Below are 12500 nucleotides of genomic sequence, written 5' to 3' on the forward strand. Positions count from 1 at the left end.
ATAGAGCGGGGACGAAGGCAGTGAAGAGAGAGAACGTGGGAAGAAGAGAAAAATGCAAGGGAAAAAAAGCAGCGTCGTAAAAGAGGTGACGGAGCTGTCCTCTCTATAAGAAGGGTGCCAGCGAGCCTTGCTCTCGCTTACGGCCACACCCCCTTGAGCACGCCTGATCTCGTCTGATCTCGGAAGCTAAACAGGGATGGGCCTGGTTAGTACTTGGATGGGAGACCGCCTGGGAATACCAGGTGCTGTAAGCTTTTAAGCGCAGGAGGCGCCCTATCCCCGCTCGCTCGCTCATTCCCCTGTTCACACGTGCAGTGCGGCTTGTCCGTCTGTTTATTTGTCAGCTTTGGCGAGACACGGGTGCTTGTGTATTAGCGTGAGCGTTTTTTATTCTGATCATGAACAGTTTTACAAGTCCGCAAAGGATCGAGGAAAGGTTTATCGCCAGCTGAAAAGAGACACAGCGCTTCGGCTGTGGAGACTTGTTCGGCTGGCGTTCGGGGAGTCGCGTTTTTCAGAATTGTATTGAGATCGTTTTCCACAGGGCTCAGATGTCAAAGCACAGCAGCAGCTCTCCACAGCGATCCTCTATAGCGCCCTTTCTCCCGCAGCTCCGTCCTCATTGGAAGGAAGCAAGAGTGAAAGGCTGAAGTGAAATAGAGCGGGGACGAAGGCAGTGAAGAGAGAGAACGTGGGAAGAAGAGAAAAACGCAAGGGAAAAAAAGCAGCGTCGTAAAAGAGGTGACGGAGCTGTCCTCTCTATAAGAAGGGTGCCAGCGAGCCTTGCTCTCGCTTACCGCCACACCCCCTTGAGCACGCCTGATCTCGTCTGATCTCGGAAGCTAAACAGGGATGGGCCTGGTTAGTCCTTGGATGGGAGACCGCCTGGGAATACCAGGTGCTGTAAGCTTTTAAGCGCAGGAGGCGCCCTATCCCCGCTCGCTCGCTCATTCCCCTGTTCACACGTGCAGTGCGGCTTGTCCGTCTGTTTATTTGTCAGCTTTGGCGAGACACGGGTGCTTGTGTATTAGCGTGAGCGTTTTTTATTCTGATCATGAACAGTTTTACAAGTCCGCAAAGGATCGAGGAAAGGTTTATCGCCAGCTGAAAAGAGACACAGCGCTTCGGCTGTGGAGACTTGTTCGGCTGGCGTTCGGGGAGTCGCGTTTTTCAGAATTGTATTGAGATCGTTTTCCACAGAGCTCAGATGTCAAAGCACAGCAGCAGCTCTCCACAGCGATCCTCTATAGCGCCCTTTCTCCCGCAGCTCCGTCCTCATTGGAAGGAAGCAAGAGTGAAAGGCTGAAGTGAAATAGAGCGGGGACGAAGGCAGTGAAGAGAGAGAACGTGGGAAGAAGAGAAAAACGCAAGGGAAAAAAAGCAGCGTCGTAAAAGAGGTGACGGAGCTGTCCTCTCTATAAGAAGGGTGCCAGCGAGCCTTGCTCTCGCTTACGGCTACACCCCCTTGAGCACGCCTGATCTCGTCTGATCTCGGAAACTAAACAGGGATGGGCCTGGTTAGTACTTGGATGGGAGACCGCCTGGGAATACCAGGTGCTGTAAGCTTTTAAGCGCAGGAGGCGCCCTATCCCCGCTCGCTCGCTCATTCCCCTGTTCACACGTGCAGTGCGGCTTGTCCGTCTGTTTATTTGTCAGCTTTGGCGAGACACGGGTGCTTGTGTATTAGCGTGAGCGTTTTTTATTCTGATCATGAACAGTTTTACAAGTCCGCAAAGGATCGAGGAAAGGTTTATCGCCAGCTGAAAAGAGACACAGCGCTTCGGCTGTGGAGACTTGTTCGGCTGGCGTTCGGGGAGTCGCGTTTTTCAGAATTGTATTGAGATCGTTTTCCACAGAGCTCAGATGTCAAAGCACAGCAGCAGCTCTCCACAGCGATCCTCTATAGCGCCCTTTCTCCCGCAGCTCTGTCCTCATTGGAAGGAAGCAAGAGTGAAAGGCTGAAGTGAAATAGAGCGGGGACGAAGGCAGTGAAGAGAGAGAACGTGGGAAGAAGAGAAAAACGCAAGGGAAAAAAAGCAGCGTCGTAAAAGAGGTGACGGAGCTGTCCTCTCTATAAGAAGGGTGCCAGCGAGCCTTGCTCTCGCTTACGGCCACACCCCCTTGAGCACGCCTGATCTCATCTGATCTCGGAAGCTAAACAGGGATAGGCCTGGTTAGTACTTGGATGGGAGACCGCCTGGGAATACCAGGTGCTGTAAGCTTTTAAGCGCAGGAGGCGCCCTATCCCCGCTCGCTCGCTCATTCCCCTGTTCACACGTGCAGTGCGGCTTGTCCGTCTGTTTATTTGTCAGCTTTGGCGAGACACGGGTGCTTGTGTATTAGCGTGAGCGTTTTTTATTCTGATCATGAACAGTTTTACAAGTCCGCAAAGGATCGAGGAAAGGTTTATCGCCAGCTGAAAAGAGACACAGCGCTTCGGCTGTGGAGACTTGTTCGGCTGGCGTTCGGGGAGTCGCGTTTTTCAGAATTGTATTGAGATCGTTTTCCACAGAGCTCAGATGTCAAAGCACAGCAGCAGCTCTCCACAGCGATCCTCTATAGCGCCCTTTCTCCCGCAGCTCCGTCCTCATTGGAAGGAAGCAAGAGTGAAAGGCTGAAGTGAAATAGAGCGGGGACGAAGGCAGTGAAGAGAGAGAACGTGGGAAGAAGAGAAAAACGCAAGGGAAAAAAAGCAGCGTCGTAAAAGAGGTGACGGAGCTGTCCTCTCTATAAGAAGGGTGCCAGCGAGCCTTGCTCTCGCTTACGGCTACACCCCCTTGAGCACGCCTGATCTCGTCTGATCTCGGAAACTAAACAGGGATGGGCCTGGTTAGTACTTGGATGGGAGACCGCCTGGGAATACCAGGTGCTGTAAGCTTTTAAGCGCAGGAGGCGCCCTATCCCCGCTCGCTCGCTCATTCCCCTGTTCACACGTGCAGTGCGGCTTGTCCGTCTGTTTATTTGTCAGCTTTGGCGAGACACGGGTGCTTGTGTATTAGCGTGAGCGTTTTTTATTCTGATCATGAACAGTTTTACAAGTCCGCAAAGGATCGAGGAAAGGTTTATCGCCAGCTGAAAAGAGACACAGCGCTTCGGCTGTGGAGACTTGTTCGGCTGGCGTTCGGGGAGTCGCGTTTTTCAGAATTGTATTGAGATCGTTTTCCACAGAGCTCAGATGTCAAAGCACAGCAGCAGCTCTCCACAGCGATCCTCTATAGCGCCCTTTCTCCCGCAGCTCCGTCCTCATTGGAAGGAAGCAAGAAAAAAGCAGCGTCGTAAAAGAGGTGACGGAGCTGTCCTCTCTATAAGAAGGGTGCCAGCGAGCCTTGCTCTTGCTTACGGCCACACCCCCTTGAGCACGCCTGATCTCGTCTGATCTCGGAAGCTAAACAGGGATGGGCCTGGTTAGTACTTGGATGGGAGACCGCCTGGGAATACCAGGTGCTGTAAGCTTTTAAGCGCAGGAGGCACCCTATCCCCGCTCGCTCGCTCATTCCCCTGTTCACACGTGCAGTGCGGCTTGTCCGTCTGTTTATTTGTCAGCTTTGGCGAGACACGGGTGCTTGTGTATTAGCGTGAGCGTTTTTTATTCTGATCATGAACAGTTTTACAAGTCCGCAAAGGATCGAGGAAAGGTTTATCGCCAGCTGAAAAGAGACACAGCGCTTCGGCTGTGGAGACTTGTTCGGCTGGCGTTCGGGGAGTCGCGTTTTTCAGAATTGTATTGAGATCGTTTTCCACAGAGCTCAGATGTCAAAGCACAGCAGCAGCTCTCCACAGCGATCCTCTATAGCGCCCTTTCTCCCGCAGCTCCGTCCTCATTGGAAGGAAGCAAGAGTGAAAGGCTGAAGTGAAATAGAGCGGGGACGAAGGCAGTGAAGAGAGAGAACGTGGGAAGAAGAGAAAAACGCAAGGGAAAAAAAGCAGCGTCGTAAAAGAGGTGACGGAGCTGTCCTCTCTATAAGAAGGGTGCCAGCGAGCCTTGCTCTCGCTTACGGCCACACCCACTTGAGCACGCCTGATCTTGTCTGATCTCGGAAGCTAAACAGGGATGGGCCTGGTTAGTACTTGGATGGGAGACCGCCTGGGAATACCAGGTGCTGTAAGCTTTTAAGCGCAGGAGGCGCCCTATCCCCGCTCGCTCGCTCATTCCCCTGTTCACACGTGCAGTGCGGCTTGTCCGTCTGTTTATTTGTCAGCTTTGGCGAGACACGGGTGCTTGTGTATTAGCGTGAGCGTTTTTTATTCTGATCATGAACAGTTTTACAAGTCCGCAAAGGATCGAGGAAAGGTTTATCGCCAGCTGAAAAGAGACACAGCGCTTCGGCTGTGGAGACTTGTTCGGCTGGCGTTCGGGGAGTCGCGTTTTTCAGAATTGTATTGAGATCGTTTTCCACAGAGCTCAGATGTCAAAGCACAGCAGCAGCTCTCCACAGCGATCCTCTATAGCGCCCTTTCTCCCGCAGCTCCGTCCTCATTGGAAGGAAGCAAGAGTGAAAGGCTGAAGTGAAATAGAGCGGGGACGAAGGCAGTGAAGAGAGAGAACGTGGGAAGAAGAGAAAAATGCAAGGGAAAAAAAGCAGCGTCGTAAAAGAGGTGACGGAGCTGTCCTCTCTATAAGAAGGGTGCCAGCGAGCCTTGCTCTCGCTTACGGCCACACCCCCTTGAGCACGCCTGATCTCGTCTGATCTCGGAAGCTAAACAGGGATGGGCCTGGTTAGTACTTGGATGGGAGACCGCCTGGGAATACCAGGTGCTGTAAGCTTTTAAGCGCAGGAGGCGCCCTATCCCCGCTCGCTCGCTCATTCCCCTGTTCACACGTGCAGTGCGGCTTGTCCGTCTGTTTATTTGTCAGCTTTGGCGAGACACGGGTGCTTGTGTATTAGCGTGAGCGTTTTTTATTCTGATCATGAACAGTTTTACAAGTCCGCAAAGGATCGAGGAAAGGTTTATCGCCAGCTGAAAAGAGACACAGCGCTTCGGCTGTGGAGACTTGTTCGGCTGGCGTTCGGGGAGTCGCGTTTTTCAGAATTGTATTGAGATCGTTTTCCACAGGGCTCAGATGTCAAAGCACAGCAGCAGCTCTCCACAGCGATCCTCTATAGCGCCCTTTCTCCCGCAGCTCCGTCCTCATTGGAAGGAAGCAAGAGTGAAAGGCTGAAGTGAAATAGAGCGGGGACGAAGGCAGTGAAGAGAGAGAACGTGGGAAGAAGAGAAAAACGCAAGGGAAAAAAAGCAGCGTCGTAAAAGAGGTGACGGAGCTGTCCTCTCTATAAGAAGGGTGCCAGCGAGCCTTGCTCTCGCTTACCGCCACACCCCCTTGAGCACGCCTGATCTCGTCTGATCTCGGAAGCTAAACAGGGATGGGCCTGGTTAGTCCTTGGATGGGAGACCGCCTGGGAATACCAGGTGCTGTAAGCTTTTAAGCGCAGGAGGCGCCCTATCCCCGCTCGCTCGCTCATTCCCCTGTTCACACGTGCAGTGCGGCTTGTCCGTCTGTTTATTTGTCAGCTTTGGCGAGACACGGGTGCTTGTGTATTAGCGTGAGCGTTTTTTATTCTGATCATGAACAGTTTTACAAGTCCGCAAAGGATCGAGGAAAGGTTTATCGCCAGCTGAAAAGAGACACAGCGCTTCGGCTGTGGAGACTTGTTCGGCTGGCGTTCGGGGAGTCGCGTTTTTCAGAATTGTATTGAGATCGTTTTCCACAGAGCTCAGATGTCAAAGCACAGCAGCAGCTCTCCACAGCGATCCTCTATAGCGCCCTTTCTCCCGCAGCTCCGTCCTCATTGGAAGGAAGCAAGAGTGAAAGGCTGAAGTGAAATAGAGCGGGGACGAAGGCAGTGAAGAGAGAGAACGTGGGAAGAAGAGAAAAACGCAAGGGAAAAAAAGCAGCGTCGTAAAAGAGGTGACGGAGCTGTCCTCTCTATAAGAAGGGTGCCAGCGAGCCTTGCTCTCGCTTACGGCTACACCCCCTTGAGCACGCCTGATCTCGTCTGATCTCGGAAACTAAACAGGGATGGGCCTGGTTAGTACTTGGATGGGAGACCGCCTGGGAATACCAGGTGCTGTAAGCTTTTAAGCGCAGGAGGCGCCCTATCCCCGCTCGCTCGCTCATTCCCCTGTTCACACGTGCAGTGCGGCTTGTCCGTCTGTTTATTTGTCAGCTTTGGCGAGACACGGGTGCTTGTGTATTAGCGTGAGCGTTTTTTATTCTGATCATGAACAGTTTTACAAGTCCGCAAAGGATCGAGGAAAGGTTTATCGCCAGCTGAAAAGAGACACAGCGCTTCGGCTGTGGAGACTTGTTCGGCTGGCGTTCGGGGAGTCGCGTTTTTCAGAATTGTATTGAGATCGTTTTCCACAGAGCTCAGATGTCAAAGCACAGCAGCAGCTCTCCACAGCGATCCTCTATAGCGCCCTTTCTCCCGCAGCTCCGTCCTCATTGGAAGGAAGCAAGAAAAAAGCAGCGTCGTAAAAGAGGTGACGGAGCTGTCCTCTCTATAAGAAGGGTGCCAGCGAGCCTTGCTCTTGCTTACGGCCACACCCCCTTGAGCACGCCTGATCTCGTCTGATCTCGGAAGCTAAACAGGGATGGGCCTGGTTAGTACTTGGATGGGAGACCGCCTGGGAATACCAGGTGCTGTAAGCTTTTAAGCGCAGGAGGCACCCTATCCCCGCTCGCTCGCTCATTCCCCTGTTCACACGTGCAGTGCGGCTTGTCCGTCTGTTTATTTGTCAGCTTTGGCGAGACACGGGTGCTTGTGTATTAGCGTGAGCGTTTTTTATTCTGATCATGAACAGTTTTACAAGTCCGCAAAGGATCGAGGAAAGGTTTATCGCCAGCTGAAAAGAGACACAGCGCTTCGGCTGTGGAGACTTGTTCGGCTGGCGTTCGGGGAGTCGCGTTTTTCAGAATTGTATTGAGATCGTTTTCCACAGAGCTCAGATGTCAAAGCACAGCAGCAGCTCTCCACAGCGATCCTCTATAGCGCCCTTTCTCCCGCAGCTCCGTCCTCATTGGAAGGAAGCAAGAGTGAAAGGCTGAAGTGAAATAGAGCGGGGACGAAGGCAGTGAAGAGAGAGAACGTGGGAAGAAGAGAAAAACGCAAGGGAAAAAAAGCAGCGTCGTAAAAGAGGTGACGGAGCTGTCCTCTCTATAAGAAGGGTGCCAGCGAGCCTTGCTCTCGCTTACGGCCACACCCACTTGAGCACGCCTGATCTTGTCTGATCTCGGAAGCTAAACAGGGATGGGCCTGGTTAGTACTTGGATGGGAGACCGCCTGGGAATACCAGGTGCTGTAAGCTTTTAAGCGCAGGAGGCGCCCTATCCCCGCTCGCTCGCTCATTCCCCTGTTCACACGTGCAGTGCGGCTTGTCCGTCTGTTTATTTGTCAGCTTTGGCGAGACACGGGTGCTTGTGTATTAGCGTGAGCGTTTTTTATTCTGATCATGAACAGTTTTACAAGTCCGCAAAGGATCGAGGAAAGGTTTATCGCCAGCTGAAAAGAGACACAGCGCTTCGGCTGTGGAGACTTGTTCGGCTGGCGTTCGGGGAGTCGCGTTTTTCAGAATTGTATTGAGATCGTTTTCCACAGAGCTCAGATGTCAAAGCACAGCAGCAGCTCTCCACAGCGATCCTCTATAGCGCCCTTTCTCCCGCAGCTCCGTCCTCATTGGAAGGAAGCAAGAGTGAAAGGCTGAAGTGAAATAGAGCGGGGACGAAGGCAGTGAAGAGAGAGAACGTGGGAAGAAGAGAAAAATGCAAGGGAAAAAAAGCAGCGTCGTAAAAGAGGTGACGGAGCTGTCCTCTCTATAAGAAGGGTGCCAGCGAGCCTTGCTCTCGCTTACGGCCACACCCCCTTGAGCACACCTGATCTCGTCTGATCTCGGAAGCTAAACAGGGATGGGCCTGGTTAGTACTTGGATGGGAGACCGCCTGGGAATACCAGGTGCTGTAAGCTTTTAAGCGCAGGAGGCGCCCTATCCCCGCTCGCTCGCTCATTCCCCTGTTCACACGTGCAGTGCGGCTTGTCCGTCTGTTTATTTGTCAGCTTTGGCGAGACACGGGTGCTTGTGTATTAGCGTGAGCGTTTTTTATTCTGATCATGAACAGTTTTACAAGTCCGCAAAGGATCGAGGAAAGGTTTATCGCCAGCTGAAAAGAGACACAGCGCTTCGGCTGTGGAGACTTGTTCGGCTGGCGTTCGGGGAGTCGCGTTTTTCAGAATTGTATTGAGATCGTTTTCCACAGAGCTCAGATGTCAAAGCACAGCAGCAGCTCTCCACAGCGATCCTCTATAGCGCCCTTTCTCCCGCAGCTCCGTCCTCATTGGAAGGAAGCAAGAGTGAAAGGCTGAAGTGAAATAGAGCGGGGACGAAGGCAGTGAAGAGAGAGAACGTGGGAAGAAGAGAAAAACGCAAGGGAAAAAAAGCAGCGTCGTAAAAGAGGTGACGGAGCTGTCCTCTCTATAAGAAGGGTGCCAGCGAGCCTTGCTCTTGCTTACGGCCACACCCCCTTGAGCACGCCTGATCTCGTCTGATCTCGGAAGCTAAACAGGGATGGGCCTGGTTAGTACTTGGATGGGAGACCGCCTGGGAATACCAGGTGCTGTAAGCTTTTAAGCGCAGGAGGCGCCCTATCCCCGCTCGCTCGCTCATTCCCCTGTTCACACGTGCAGTGCGGCTTGTCCGTCTGTTTATTTGTCAGCTTTGGCGAGACACGGGTGCTTGTGTATTAGCGTGAGCGTTTTTTATTCTGATCATGAACAGTTTTACAAGTCCGCAAAGGATCGAGGAAAGGTTTATCGCCAGCTGAAAAGAGACACAGCGCTTCGGCTGTGGAGACTTGTTCGGCTGGCGTTCGGGGAGTCGCGTTTTTCAGAATTGTATTGAGATCGTTTTCCACAGAGCTCAGATGTCAAAGCACAGCAGCAGCTCTCCACAGCGATCCTCTATAGCGCCCTTTCTCCCGCAGCTCTGTCCTCATTGGAAGGAAGCAAGAGTGAAAGGCTGAAGTGAAATAGATCGGGGACGAAGGCAGTGAAGAGAGAGAACGTGGGAAGAAGAGAAAAACGCAAGGGAAAAAAAGCAGCGTCGTAAAAGAGGTGACGGAGCTGTCCTCTCTATAAGAAGGGTGCCAGCGAGCCTTGCTCTTGCTTACGGCCACACCCCCTTGAGCACGCCTGATCTCGTCTGATCTCGGAAGCTAAACAGGGATAGGCCTGGTTAGTACTTGGATGGGAGACCGCCTGGGAATACCAGGTGCTGTAAGCTTTTAAGCGCAGGAGGCGCCCTATCCCCGCTCGCTCGCTCATTCCCCTGTTCACACGTGCAGTGCGGCTTGTCCGTCTGTTTATTTGTCAGCTTTGGCGAGACACGGGTGCTTGTGTATTAGCGTGAGCGTTTTTTATTCTGATCATGAACAGTTTTACAAGTCCGCAAAGGATCGAGGAAAGGTTTATCGCCAGCTGAAAAGAGACACAGCGCTTCGGCTGTGGAGACTTGTTCGGCTGGCGTTCGGGGAGTCGCGTTTTTCAGAATTGTATTGAGATCGTTTTCCACAGAGCTCAGATGTCAAAGCACAGCAGCAGCTCTCCACAGCGATCCTCTATAGCGCCCTTTCTCCCGCAGCTCCGTCCTCATTGGAAGGAAGCAAGAAAAAAGCAGCGTCGTAAAAGAGGTGACGGAGCTGTCCTCTCTATAAGAAGGGTGCCAGCGAGCCTTGCTCTCGCTTACGGCCACACCCCCTTGAGCACGCCTGATCTCGTCTGATCTCGGAAGCTAAACAGGGATGGGCCTGGTTAGTACTTGGATGGGAGACCGCCTGGGAATACCAGGTGCTGTAAGCTTTTAAGCGCAGGAGGCGCCCTATCCCCGCTCGCTCGCTCATTCCCCTGTTCACACGTGCAGTGCGGCTTGTCCGTCTGTTTATTTGTCAGCTTTGGCGAGACACGGGTGCTTGTGTATTAGCGTGAGCGTTTTTTATTCTGATCATGAACAGTTTTACAAGTCCGCAAAGGATCGAGGAAAGGTTTATCGCCAGCTGAAAAGAGACACAGCGCTTCGGCTGTGGAGACTTGTTCGGCTGGCGTTCGGGGAGTCGCGTTTTTCAGAATTGTATTGAGATCGTTTTCCACAGAGCTCAGATGTCAAAGCACAGCAGCAGCTCTCCACAGCGATCCTCTATAGCGCCCTTTCTCCCGCAGCTCCGTCCTCATTGGAAGGAAGCAAGAAAAAAGCAGCGTCGTAAAAGAGGTGACGGAGCTGTCCTCTCTATAAGAAGGGTGCCAGCGAGCCTTGCTCTTGCTTACGGCCACACCCCCTTGAGCACGCCTGATCTCGTCTGATCTCGGAAGCTAAACAGGGATGGGCCTGGTTAGTACTTGGATGGGAGACCGCCTGGGAATACCAGGTGCTGTAAGCTTTTAAGCGCAGGAGGCGCCCTATCCCCGCTCGCTCGCTCATTCCCCTGTTCACACGTGCAGTGCGGCTTGTCCGTCTGTTTATTTGTCAGCTTTGGCGAGACACGGGTGCTTGTGTATTAGCGTGAGCATTTTTTATTCTGATCATGAACAGTTTTACAAGTCCGCAAAGGATCGAGGAAAGGTTTATCGCCAGCTGAAAAGAGACACAGCGCTTCGGCTGTGGAGACTTGTTCGGCTGGCGTTCGGGGAGTCGCGTTTTTCAGAATTGTATTGAGATCGTTTTCCACAGAGCTCAGATGTCAAAGCACAGCAGCAGCTCTCCACAGCGATCCTCTATAGCGCCCTTTCTCCCGCAGCTCCGTCCTCATTGGAAGGAAGCAAGAGTGAAAGGCTGAAGTGAAATAGAGCGAGGACGAAGGCAGTGAAGAGAGAGAACGTGGGAAGAAGAGAAAAACGCAAGGGAAAAAAAGCAGCGTCGTAAAAGAGGTGACGGAGCTGTCCTCTCTATAAGAAGGGTGCCAGCGAGCCTTGCCCTTGCTTACGGCCACACCCCCTTGAGCACGCCTGATCTCGTCTGATCTCGGAAGCTAAACAGGGATGGGCCTGGTTAGTACTTGGATGGGAGACCGCCTGGGAATACCAGGTGCTGTAAGCTTTTAAGCGCAGGAGGCGCCCTATCCCCGCTCGCTCGCTCATTCCCCTGTTCACACGTGCAGTGCGGCTTGTCCGTCTGTTTATTTGTCAGCTTTGGCGAGACACGGGTGCTTGTGTATTAGCGTGAGCGTTTTTTATTCTGATCATGAACAGTTTTACAAGTCCGCAAAGGATCGAGGAAAGGTTTATCGCCAGCTGAAAAGAGACACAGCGCTTCGGCTGTGGAGACTTGTTCGGCTGGCGTTCGGGGAGTCGCGTTTTTCAGAATTGTATTGAGATCGTTTTCCACAGAGCTCAGATGTCAAAGCACAGCAGCAGCTCTCCACAGCGATCCTCTATAGCGCCCTTTCTCCCGCAGCTCCGTCCTCATTGGAAGGAAGCAAGAAAAAAGCAGCGTCGTAAAAGAGGTGACGGAGCTGTCCTCTCTATAAGAAGGGTGCCAGCGAGCCTTGCTCTCGCTTACGGCCACACCCCCTTGAGCACGCCTGATCTCGTCTGATCTCGGAAGCTAAACAGGGATGGGCCTGGTTAGTACTTGGATGGGAGACCGCCTGGGAATACCAGGTGCTGGAAGCTTTTAAGCGCAGGAGGCGCCCTATCCCCGCTCGCTCGCTCATTCCCCTGTTCACACGTGCAGTGCGGCTTGTCCGTCTGTTTATTTGTCAGCTTTGGCGAGACACGGGTGCTTGTGTATTAGCGTGAGCGTTTTTTATTCTGATCATGAACAGTTTTACAAGTCCGCAAAGGATCGAGGAAAGGTTTATCGCCAGCTGAAAAGAGACACAGCGCTTCGGCTGTGGAGACTTGTTCGGCTGGCGTTCGGGGAGTCGCGTTTTTCAGAATTGTATTGAGATCGTTTTCCACAGAGCTCAGATGTCAAAGCACAGCAGCAGCTCTCCACAGCGATCCTCTATAGCGCCCTTTCTCCCGCAGCTCCGTCCTCATTGGAAGGAAGCAAGAAAAAAGCAGCGTCGTAAAAGAGGTGACGGAGCTGTCCTCTCTATAAGAAGGGTGCCAGCGAGCCTTGCTCTCGCTTACGGCCACACCCCCTTGAGCACGCCTGATCTCGTCTGATCTCGGAAGCTAAACAGGGATGGGCCTGGTTAGTACTTGGATGGGAGACCGCCTGGGAATACCAGGTGCTGTAAGCTTTTAAGCGCAGGAGGCGCCCTATCCCCGCTCGCTCGCTCATTCCCCTGTTCACACGTGCAGTGCGGCTTGTCCGTCTGTTTATTTGTCAGCTTTGGCGAGACACGGGTGCTTGTGTATTAGCGTGAGCGTTTTTTATTCTGATCATGAACAGTTTTACAAGTCCGCAAAGGATCGAGGAAAGGTTTATCGCCAGCTGAAAAGAGACACAGCGCTTCGGCTGTGGAGACTTGTTCGGCTGGCGTTCGGGGAGTCGCGTTTTTCAGAATT

The 12500-nt window shown here is 52.7% G+C and overlaps 1 protein-coding gene, 10 non-coding genes and 10 pseudogenes across 11 annotated transcripts in view; 20 read left to right on the forward strand and 1 right to left on the reverse strand.

Annotated features, from left to right (window-relative positions):
* The window catches only part of LOC148826073 (uncharacterized), a 588722-nt gene that overhangs the window by 412848 nt on the left and 163374 nt on the right, over positions 1–12500 (reverse strand). The window lies entirely within an intron of this gene.
* LOC148826374 (5S ribosomal RNA) lies at positions 136–254 on the forward strand. The gene has a single exon (XR_016091845.1). It is a non-coding gene; the product is annotated as a 5S ribosomal RNA (ribosomal RNA).
* On the forward strand, positions 792–910 carry LOC148826375 (5S ribosomal RNA; annotated as a pseudogene).
* Positions 1448–1566, forward strand: LOC148826376 (5S ribosomal RNA; annotated as a pseudogene).
* LOC148826377 (5S ribosomal RNA) lies at positions 2104–2222 on the forward strand (annotated as a pseudogene).
* On the forward strand, positions 2760–2878 carry LOC148826378 (5S ribosomal RNA; annotated as a pseudogene).
* Positions 3335–3453, forward strand: LOC148826379 (5S ribosomal RNA). The gene has a single exon (XR_016091847.1). It is a non-coding gene; the product is annotated as a 5S ribosomal RNA (ribosomal RNA).
* Positions 3991–4109, forward strand: LOC148826380 (5S ribosomal RNA; annotated as a pseudogene).
* LOC148826381 (5S ribosomal RNA) lies at positions 4647–4765 on the forward strand. The gene has a single exon (XR_016091848.1). It is a non-coding gene; the product is annotated as a 5S ribosomal RNA (ribosomal RNA).
* On the forward strand, positions 5303–5421 carry LOC148826382 (5S ribosomal RNA; annotated as a pseudogene).
* On the forward strand, positions 5959–6077 carry LOC148826383 (5S ribosomal RNA; annotated as a pseudogene).
* LOC148826384 (5S ribosomal RNA) lies at positions 6534–6652 on the forward strand. Its single transcript, XR_016091850.1, has one exon. It is a non-coding gene; the product is annotated as a 5S ribosomal RNA (ribosomal RNA).
* Positions 7190–7308, forward strand: LOC148826385 (5S ribosomal RNA; annotated as a pseudogene).
* Positions 7846–7964, forward strand: LOC148826386 (5S ribosomal RNA). The gene has a single exon (XR_016093099.1). It is a non-coding gene; the product is annotated as a 5S ribosomal RNA (ribosomal RNA).
* LOC148826387 (5S ribosomal RNA) lies at positions 8502–8620 on the forward strand. The gene has a single exon (XR_016091851.1). It is a non-coding gene; the product is annotated as a 5S ribosomal RNA (ribosomal RNA).
* On the forward strand, positions 9158–9276 carry LOC148826388 (5S ribosomal RNA; annotated as a pseudogene).
* LOC148826389 (5S ribosomal RNA) lies at positions 9733–9851 on the forward strand. The gene has a single exon (XR_016091852.1). It is a non-coding gene; the product is annotated as a 5S ribosomal RNA (ribosomal RNA).
* Positions 10308–10426, forward strand: LOC148826390 (5S ribosomal RNA). The gene has a single exon (XR_016091853.1). It is a non-coding gene; the product is annotated as a 5S ribosomal RNA (ribosomal RNA).
* LOC148826391 (5S ribosomal RNA) lies at positions 10964–11082 on the forward strand. Its single transcript, XR_016091854.1, has one exon. It is a non-coding gene; the product is annotated as a 5S ribosomal RNA (ribosomal RNA).
* On the forward strand, positions 11539–11657 carry LOC148826392 (5S ribosomal RNA; annotated as a pseudogene).
* Positions 12114–12232, forward strand: LOC148826393 (5S ribosomal RNA). Its single transcript, XR_016091855.1, has one exon. It is a non-coding gene; the product is annotated as a 5S ribosomal RNA (ribosomal RNA).

Source organism: Atractosteus spatula, chromosome 10, assembly GCF_055471065.1.
Source record: "Atractosteus spatula isolate fAtrSpa1 chromosome 10, fAtrSpa1.hap1, whole genome shotgun sequence".
Taxonomy (NCBI): Eukaryota; Metazoa; Chordata; class Actinopteri; order Semionotiformes; family Lepisosteidae; genus Atractosteus; species Atractosteus spatula.